The following is a 9330-nucleotide window of genomic DNA, read 5'->3' as shown; positions in this document are numbered from 1 at the left end:
TCCAACTGCCTTGTCGGCTTGAAGCCCTGCAAGGTGTAACAAACATGATCAGTTGCCCCCGTATCCACTACCCATGAATGAGTAGAAAACGAAGCTAAACATGTCTCAGTTACTAGAACTTGTGACGTACCTTGTCCCTTTGCCTTGAGCATCGGACAATCTTTCTTCCAATGCCCAGTCTTGCCACACTTGAAGCACTTTCCCTTTGTCGGTGGCTTCTTTACGCCACCGGTAGGGCCGTCCACTTTGGCTTTGCCACTCCCACTAGCTTCTTTGTCATTCTTGCCCTTTGGACCTTTCCACTTCTTTTTCCCGCCTTTCAACGAAGAAGCAACTCCCTTGGCAGCGACAAGAACCTCTTTCCTAGTGCCCATGACTCCCTCCGCCGTAACTAGAGTATTCAACAACTCATTAAGGGTATAGTTGGCCTTGCTCATAACGACATTGAGACGGAAGTTCTCATAGGATTTGGGGAGAGTGTTGAGGATGATATCGACTTTGGCTTCGCCTTCGATACCCCCTCCTAGCAGATCAAGCATGTCAAACAAATTTATCATATGCATGACATGATCGTGCACAGAACTGCCATCGCTCATCTTACATGCTAAGATTTCTCTCATTATGTTAAAGCGGGCAGATCTTTCGAACTCCCCATAAACCTCAGAGAGATTCAACATGATGCCAGCCGCGTCATCCATGACCTGATGCTGGAGTTGTAAAGTTTGCGACATAGTCATCATAATATAGCACTTGGCCATATTATTCGACTTGTGCCACCTCTTATGCGCCTCACGTTCCGCATCAGTCGACTCATCAGTTAAGGGCGCGGGACGTGGAGTGGTAAGCACAAAACTGTGCTCATCAGCGTCAAGAATATACATTATGTGGTGTTTCCATTCGGTATAATTAGGACCGGTGAGAGGATTGTTTGCAAGAATAGAGATGATTGGAGACATAGACATATCTGAATGTAAACAAAGTAAACATGAAGCAAATAATTCGTAACAATAATATTGTAACCTTTTGACAAAAACAATATTAATGAAACCTCCAACTGCCCAAGAATTTCACGAGTAAGCCACGTTAGGGTGGTCGTTTACACATGAATTTCTCAACCAGACTATTTACCTAGTCGTTTAATTTCCATCCATGTCAACTTGACCTTTTGGCAAAAGAAATTAATAGTTGGACCTTAACTAGACCATATCATATTCAAGAAGGGACTCCGTTGGGGAGTTGTACATTGTACTTGAAATGATATCTAAGCAGCGACCACAATTTAACCTTGAGTATTAAATTCTTGAAATTGGCATAGTCACTAGGACCATACCGCTTCCAATTTAACCTCTTGGTTATCTTATTTAAAATCCATCCTCTAAAGTACTTATGAAAATCATACGAGTAAGCCACGTTAGGGTGGTCGTTTACCGCATAACTCCCACTACTTAAATGGATTTAAATATTTTTAATAGAAATCTCAACTTAACAAACTTGTGAAATTAAATATGAAGTAAGCCACGTTAGGGTGGTCGTTTACCCATATTCTCAATCACTTTGTCTTGAGACCGCATGTGGAGGTCTAAAATAATTTTTAAAGTATCATAAAAATTATTAAAACAACTTAGTCTTTTTAATTTTCAAAAGGTTTGTTCATGCTTAAGCACATAATCCTAAACATGCTCTTCTAGAACGCAACATGTAAAACATGCTCGCAGAATTCTAAAACATGCTCAAGAAAACGATAAACCTACTATCATGCTTATCGAAGCGCAGTTAATAAAGCATATTAACAAGCAGAGCTGAACAAAAGCAGGTAAAGAGCATAAGGGATTAACACCATGGCATGCAAAAAACAGAAATAAAGAATTAAAATTCTTCGTGACCCATTCGTGGAATCCCAAATTCTAATCTATTAAAATAAAAACAGAAAAGAAAAAAAACCAAAAACATAACCTTGGCCCGAACACTTTAGGCCCGTCTTTGGAATTAGGGTTTGGGCCCCCTAGGGTTTGAGATACGCAGCTAGGGTTTGGAAACCCTAGCTGCCGCCGCCTCCCTTGTACAGCCGCCCCTCCACCGCGCAGCAGCCGCCCAGCGCTGCAGCAGCGCCCCGGCGCTCACAGCAGTCTGGCGCTGGCAGCAGCCTCCTCAGCGTGCAGCAGCGGCAGTCGGCAGCGCTCGGCGCCTCCAGCAGCAGCAGCAGCAGCGGCCTTCGGCGCCTCCTGCAGCAGCAGCGCACGGCGACAGCAGCGGCAGCGCATCGCCCGCTGGGCGCACAGAGCGCGCAGGCGCGCACCGCCCCTGCCGGCTGCCTCCTCTCCGTCTCGCCCAGCCACAGCGCGCAGTAGCCCGTGCAGCAGCAGCGTGCACAGCGCACGACCAGGCGCGTGCGGCGCACGGCGCACAAGCGCTCGTGCGCGCGCTGCCCTCGGCGCCGACAGCCTTTGCCGCACCGCACCCAGTACGCCATCTCCATCCACCATTCTTTCGTCGTTGATTCGTCGTCGTGCTCGTCTCATTCCTCAATTTTACAGATTACAAAGGAAAAATAAATATAATTTGAAAAACCTAATCTAACCACGGATTTTCTCGCGGTGAAAAACGATTACAACGTCAAACGACGTATCCCACGAATCAACAGACCACGAAGAACAACAGCAGTAAAAACAACGCACATTATTAATCGTACATAAACTAATAATAGAGCCAAGAAATTAATCCTAGGCTCTGATACCAATTGAAGGAATATTAAATTGAATTAACGTTTCGTTTGCCCGATGATCGTTTCTTGGATTATTATTAATTTATCATACAACGATTAATCTTAAACATGCTCCTATGAAATTAACAGCTGCACACAGGTGTTAGGAATTACTTACTTGAGAAGCGGATGCAGAGGTCGTTGATGATCGTGTCGAAAGACTCCAGTTCTGATCTTCTGAACTGTATCCCGCTCAGCTTTCACCGTTGGATGGACAACGAACTATGAAAGTCCCAAGCTAGAAACCTCCTACACGTTCATGCGCCTCCCACAGCTCTCAAAACCCTAATTTTTATCAGTGTGTATTTTCTGAGAGCTGACAGCTGTATTTTATAATATAATACAGAAGATGGGGCGCCAGTTTTGGTGTGTTGGGCGATTTCTAGCCCTTCTTGGGCTAGGAGACTTTGGCCAGTCCAGGGACCAGATACAAGAAATAAAGATGGGCCTCAAATAAATTAATTTATCTATGGTCAGCCCAGACCATAATTAATTTATAAATATCAGTTCATTCCACTAGAGAACCAATATTGACTTACCCCTTTATTGTCGGTGTTGAGTCGGGGCTTGTATTTAGACTTATCAAATCCTCGTATTTAAAATATCCGACAACCATTAATTAATTAGAGCTCTGACAGCTTAAATTAATTAATCTCTTTGTAATCCTTAAGCAGTACCACTCAAACCTTATTATTGCGCCTGAACTTAATCAACCTGCAGGGTTTAGCGCAATAAACATTATTGAGCTCCTTAAGGGGATGTCATTATCCTATACGGATACGAGTACTAATACAGATAATCAAATATCATATATTAACCGCTATCACCCAAGATACAGAGTACTCAAGTTACTATATAACTCTCACTCATAGTAAATCAAAGTGATAAACGAATCAACATATATATCTGAAATCTTATTAGTATTAAGATCTTATAAGTTACCGAGATCTTTGATTCTTCACTTAAGTCAGATAGAAGAATGTATCTCACTGTGGTCCTATCAATACGTAATGACGTACCAGCATAGATAAGTAGCCAAGACAAACTACTTCCATCTATACCGCAGCCTAAACCAATAACTTGTCCTAGAGTTATTTCGGCTGTGATTATTTTATATCTCTTGAGGTTATTCCAATTATATGGTCTTCTGTGATCTACAACACACCATATAATCTACTTATATAGAGATAAAGAACATACATATGCAATTATGAACACAATCAGATAGGAGATAAAACAGTGAACATAGGAAACATTGTATACAAGCATAAAAACGTTCTTGCTTTCAGTATACAAATCCAACAAGAGAGAGAGAGAGAGAGAGTGCGAGAGAGAGAGAAATATAGATAGTTATATATATATATATATATATATATATATATGCTTGAATAATTTTATCTCTTATTTTGGGTGTGAGAATATATATCTCATGAAAATATATCTATTCATGTGTGAGGAAAATTTATCTCAATTATGATATTACTAATATCGTAATAACAATGCATCAATAATTCATATGCGAATATTCTACCAAGTAAAATATTTATATCACATAGACATTTCAATAAAAATATAGGGCGAAGATAGGTTCCTCAACAATAGAATTTATAAGGCCCGAGAAAATAATATCGCCTCATATTAAACTCTCAACAATTCTTATCTCATTTATTCGCCCACGTGCATAAATACTCTAGCTACTATTTAAAAACTCAATTTAAGTTCGAGCTAGGGCACAAATAGCTTCTCAAAATACGGGGTGTTACATAAATGAATTAAGAAAAGCAAAAGACATAAAGAAAAACAAAATGAAAATACTTAGATAAATAAAGGAGTGCTTACGTCCAAAAGTGCCACCTTGAACATAAGCAAATAACTAAGAACTACGCCCACAGCCTGGGCAAGCTTGAACTTCAGAACTAGTAAAACTTAATGCGCAGCAGCTGGGTCTTTCAACACCCTTGGCTTCGGCTGATCCTCGGGTATAAATAGGCGCGACTAGGGCAACGGAAGGCCCAACCTATGTTGTTGCGGCCGGATCTATGCAAGGCATGGAGATGCTATCCATTTTCAGACCTAGTAACTAGAAGATTTCTTTCCTTTTGGATAAGGCAATGGTTTAGCCTTATCGGTCTCTTCTTGGATACTGCCGCCTTCGGCCCATATCAAGCGCTTACACCACAATCATACTTCTCCCGTCTGTTGCGCTACTCCCTTCCTTTTCTACTCTTCTCCTAATGCCTGCCAGCTTCCGTGCAGTACTTTTGGGCATAAGGGATGGTTTTGCCTCTGAATCCCTCTTGCTTCCAGCACATGCCTCTTTCACGGAAAGTGACAGCAATTCTGACACCTAATGCACCTTTTGCCCACAAGCGGGCCCTGCCAATGAACTACGCCCTCCTAGGCGACCAAACAACACAAAACAAAAGGAAACGACTCTATCTAGACCTAAAACAGACTCGAAAATAGAGCACAATCTTGGGCTTATCACACGCACACACTTTAAACACGATTGTCCTCAAGCGTGCACATGCGGCTTTGCCCAAGAGCAGACACAAACGAAACAGAAAACAAGACAAAAAACCAACAAAGCATGCTATAATTTCTCAGATACAAAAGATAATGACGATCATAAAGGAAGATTTGCAGTAGATTCAAACAAAACATGTGCCATCGGTTGAGTCATGTAATACCCGGGCTTTTGATGACGTGTTTAATTGCTTAAGTTTGAGTAAGTAGGGTATAAGATCCCTTGTTTGATTACTTTGTATAGAGATGAGGAGTTATATGAAGTTTTGTTGTTATATTTTAAAGATGTTGAGATGTTCTTTTGATGATGTGAGGATGATGTGTGATTTTGTATCCGTAATTGAGTTTGAGTATTTGAATAATTCGAGATAATTATTTGAATGAGAACGGTGAACTCGGAAGTGAGATCTGAGTCCGTTAAGACGTTTTTGAAATTTTTGACTTTTTGATGATGAATAGTAAAATACTGCTATTTCGTCTTTTTGTCGACTTTCAAAATCTTACGTGCACGTCGTCGAGAAATATTCTTAATTTTTCGATACGAGTCCAATAATGAAAGTTTTTATTTTTGGACGACGAGTGAATAGTAAATCGGGATTTCTCGATAAACGAACCGAGCTCGTTTATCAGAATTTCGAGAACGAGCTTGCGTTTTCTATATTTATATAGAATTACGAGTGTAATGAAAGTGAGTAGGAGTTAAGAGGGTGAGTAACGAAGAATGTGGGTAATTAGTCGTTAAAACGAGACGAAACGGGATATTTAACGACTAACGGGTTAATATCTTAAATATCTAAGGCTACCCCACCAAAACCACCCCCCAAACCACCCAACACCCCTTTATCTACCTCACTCACGGCTGAATTCAGCCAACACACTCCAATCATCTTTGCTCTCTCACACACACAACACCCAAAACACCTACTTATCACGCCAAACACCATTTTTAGCTTGGACGGAGGTTTCAAGCTCCGATTTGAGTACCGAGACGAGCACCGATCATATTTTCGATCACGTATCTAAGTAGGTAAGATCTCTACCTACGTTTTGATGGTTTTTTTTTTCGATTTTCGTCGACGTCGAAAAACGTCGATTCTCGACTTTATTTTGAAACGACGTCGGATCGTCGTGAAATTTTAGTATGTTGTTCTTGGGTAGATGTTGAGCATGTTTAATGAAGGGAGTAAGAACGGAACGAACCGTAGCTATGAAACCCATGAGGGCAGCCCCGTTTTTCACATATTAGCTTGTCTTTCGATTTTTGTTTGATCGTTTTGACTTGATATTTGTGCTTAGGGGTATGCTAGAATCGATATATATTAAATTCGTATTTTTCCAAGCACGAAAATTGTATAAATTTTTAGAGTATGATTATTTAAATTCGTGAAGTTTGAGACGTTGCATAATGAATATTATTGCGTATATGTGTTCTACGATATCACATGAGCATGCTAATTGATTTACAATTTATGGATGATAATTGTTGAACGAAATTAAAACTGGAATTCTGTCAAAATTTTACAGCAGTTTCAAGCTTATGTTTCGATGAGTTTTCATTGCTTGATGGCTCTGAAATTTTAGTATGTTTATCTATGATATGTGTATTTCGTTGCTGCAAAATTTCATGTCTTTTGGATGATGTTTGTTATTTTAAAGATATTTTGAAAAATCCTTGACAGAATCTGTCAACTATTGGTAGACTTCACAAAAACGTTTATATCTATTAATCCATGAAGGATTTTGCATCACCGTTTTTTTTTTAAACGAAACTAGACTTCAATACTTTTCTAAAAACATAAGATTTCGATTTTTATGACCTCTGAAACAGAGCAGTTTATTATTTCAAAAATGCCCTGTTCTGCTGTCATATTTGTCCAACAGTAAAAGTGTATGAGTTTCATTGTTTATTTGGCAGATCATATGAACGTTTTCTCTTGTGAAATTTTAACCAAATCTTCAAGGATACCTTTAGTTTTGGATGATTAAATTTGATGGAATTTTATTAAGGTTTGCCTTGGTTTCTAATGGCCTAAACAAAATTGGCAGAAACTGTCAATCTTTGACAGCCTGCACTAAAAGAGCAATATCTCCAAAAACCTTTAACCTTTTTGGTTAACTACCATTTTTAGAGTGAACTACACTTCATGAAGTTTTTGAGATCAATTGGTATGAGAGTTTATGATGATTGAGTTGGTTGTTATGAATTTTTAAAGATGACACAAAAACAGCAAAACTTTCTAGAAAACAACTTGATTATATTTGTTTTGATGGATGATACGATATGACTAAATGGTGTGAGTTGTGAGAGTTATGATTAACGCACATAAATGTTGGTATCTGACACTCGAACAATTGGTGTCGAGTATAAATGATAGTTTACTGATAAAGAGTTTTGATGATTTTGAATTGTTTGGTTTGCGTTGAAAAGATGTCAAGATGTTAAGTTTTGAGTCGAGAGACGAGTTCACGTAGTGAGATTCACGCGTTGAAATCTCGTGGCTGACATTATATATGAATAGGTCATGCCGAAATTTTTAGTGAAATTAGAATTTGAGCATAGTCAATTCTTGTTGACCCGTGACTCAAATACATGCCTAATGGAAAGTTTAACTTTCTAATCGGTTAATTAGACGAGATGAGAGCGAATAGATCTGCTAAGAAAGTGGACTTTTCGATGTGTTAAATATTTCTTTTAATTGAAGCGCTGCTAATTATAACATAAGGATGTTATAATTAATGAGTAATGACGAGAGATAATAATTGTTATATTGATTAACAATCAAGAGAGATGAACATTAGAGATACTAATGTTTCATAAAAGAGATTAGATTATTAATCGAGGTTTCTTTTATAACTTCTCACCAATTCTTCATAACGATGAAGGTCCTTTTGGGAAGTAACGACTTGAGGGAGAGAGTGACGTTACTCATTGATACAGAGACACAACGAGGTGGGCATTACTTTTACTATACGTATATAGAGATCCCCTGCTTGTCGTAGGCCTCTTATACGAATGAATGCATGAGATGATTTAACTGTTAATTTCAGTTTTATATATCTATCAAACGAGTTTAATGCTACCTTTGAGCAAGTTATTTCATGACAAAATCTTTGAGTTAAAGTTATTTCAAGTATTGTCTTGCCATAAAATGTTTAAATTTTAGTATGATATCTATCTGCTTTGGCTTTGCCAATGATGCAATCGAATTCGGGTCCTGAGCAGTTGATAGCTATCCTGCCAGGACTAGTGTACACCAGTGACCGTGAGTCATCTAGCGGGTTGGCCGGTCAAGTGACCGTGAGAGGTGGCCACCTCTCCGGCACACAGTTTCAGATATGATAGATTACAAAAGAACTTAGTCTGATCAGACGAACTTTAAGAATCACAAATGAACTTAGTAAGCTTGGGCCTTTTTAGCGAAAAACTCCCTTGCTGTACTGATTATGATGGCATGACAATTTATAGTTTTGAAGCATGTATTTTTATACCTAGGCATACGTGGCCACTGAGTGCTTTTGTACTCAGCCCTGCATATGTTTTCTAAATGTGCAGGTTGAGCTGATGTGATGATGGTGTTGCAATGAGCGGAGTCTCCAGGGTTGTTAATAAATAGTTAACCTGTCTAGAATATGTCTTCATACATATGTCTAGCTACTTTCCGCTGCAAGATGTTGTTGATGTTATAGTATGTTATGTCATACTTTGAGTCTTAAGAGAATGGTTGCATATGATGTATAACTTGATTAATGATATTAATTAACTTTTATGCAGTCTTTCATAGACTGTTTTCAATTGAGTATTAATGAATAAAAATGACGAGTTTTATTAAGATGAGTAAGTTTTACGGCTATAAATGACGCCCCTTTTCTTCCCCTTCTTCTTTAACCCCATCCCTAGTCGTGGATCACTCGGCCTAACTATCCATAGTTAGGGCGGGCTGTGACAGAGTGGTATCAGAGCGAAGGAAAGCTCTGAATTAGAAGTCTTGAGTTTAGTCTAGAATGAGTCACTAGACTAATAGTTATTAACAACCGTGAGCTCA

The 9330-nt window shown here is 39.0% G+C and overlaps 1 long non-coding RNA gene across 1 annotated transcript; it reads left to right on the top strand.

The window, feature by feature from the left end:
• Nucleotides 1-5743: 5743 nt before the first annotated feature.
• LOC131014114 (uncharacterized) lies at nt 5744-9117 on the top strand. Its single transcript, XR_009098058.1, has 3 exons — nt 5744-6314; nt 8171-8237; nt 8841-9117. It is a non-coding gene; the product is annotated as an uncharacterized LOC131014114 (long non-coding RNA).
• Nucleotides 9118-9330: the final 213 nt, after the last annotated feature.

The sequence above is a fragment of the Salvia miltiorrhiza genome, chromosome 3 (assembly GCF_028751815.1).
Source record: "Salvia miltiorrhiza cultivar Shanhuang (shh) chromosome 3, IMPLAD_Smil_shh, whole genome shotgun sequence".
NCBI lineage: Eukaryota > Viridiplantae > Streptophyta > Magnoliopsida > Lamiales > Lamiaceae > Salvia > Salvia miltiorrhiza.
This window is presented reverse-complemented; position numbering and strand designations above follow the sequence as displayed.